The 319-nt window shown below is 67.7% G+C and overlaps 1 protein-coding gene across 2 annotated transcripts in view; it reads left to right on the top strand.

The window, feature by feature from the left end:
- The first annotated feature begins 48 nt into the window (after nt 1-48).
- The window catches only part of HMG20A (high mobility group 20A), a 38,727-nt gene continuing 38,456 nt past the window's right edge, over nt 49-319 (top strand). The window contains exon 1 of one of the 2 annotated variants that reach the window (XM_017745192.1): nt 49-151. The gene's annotated coding sequence lies outside the window, so the exon portion shown is untranslated. The remainder of the gene's footprint in view (nt 152-319) is intronic. The other variant, XM_008641947.2, reaches the window with a different exon arrangement.

Here is a 319-nt window from a genome sequence, read left to right as displayed (position 1 = left end):
GTGCGAAGCCCTCAGGGGGCCAGGGCAGCCGCCGTGAGAAAACTACAACTCCCGGTGTGCCCTGCGCGCGGGCCTTTAAAAACGCGTCGTCAGGAAGCGCGCGCGTGTTGAGAGAGTGTGTGCTTCTACCTGCGGTGGTGAAGTAGTCCCGGTGAGTGGTTTGAGCTCTAGCCCGCGCTGGGCCGCTGAGGGGAGCGGGACAGCAGACGCTGAGTCGCGAGTGCTCCCGGCTCGGCTGTGCCTTCTCCCGAGGGGCTTCTCTGGGGTAGGCGAGAGGGCCGCGCTGAGGCGGGAGCGGAGGGATTCGAGCAGGCGGGGC

This window comes from Corvus brachyrhynchos, unplaced genomic scaffold (assembly GCF_000691975.1).
Source record: "Corvus brachyrhynchos isolate BGI_N302 unplaced genomic scaffold, ASM69197v1 scaffold309, whole genome shotgun sequence".
Classification (NCBI taxonomy): domain Eukaryota; kingdom Metazoa; phylum Chordata; class Aves; order Passeriformes; family Corvidae; genus Corvus; species Corvus brachyrhynchos.
This window is presented reverse-complemented; position numbering and strand designations above follow the sequence as displayed.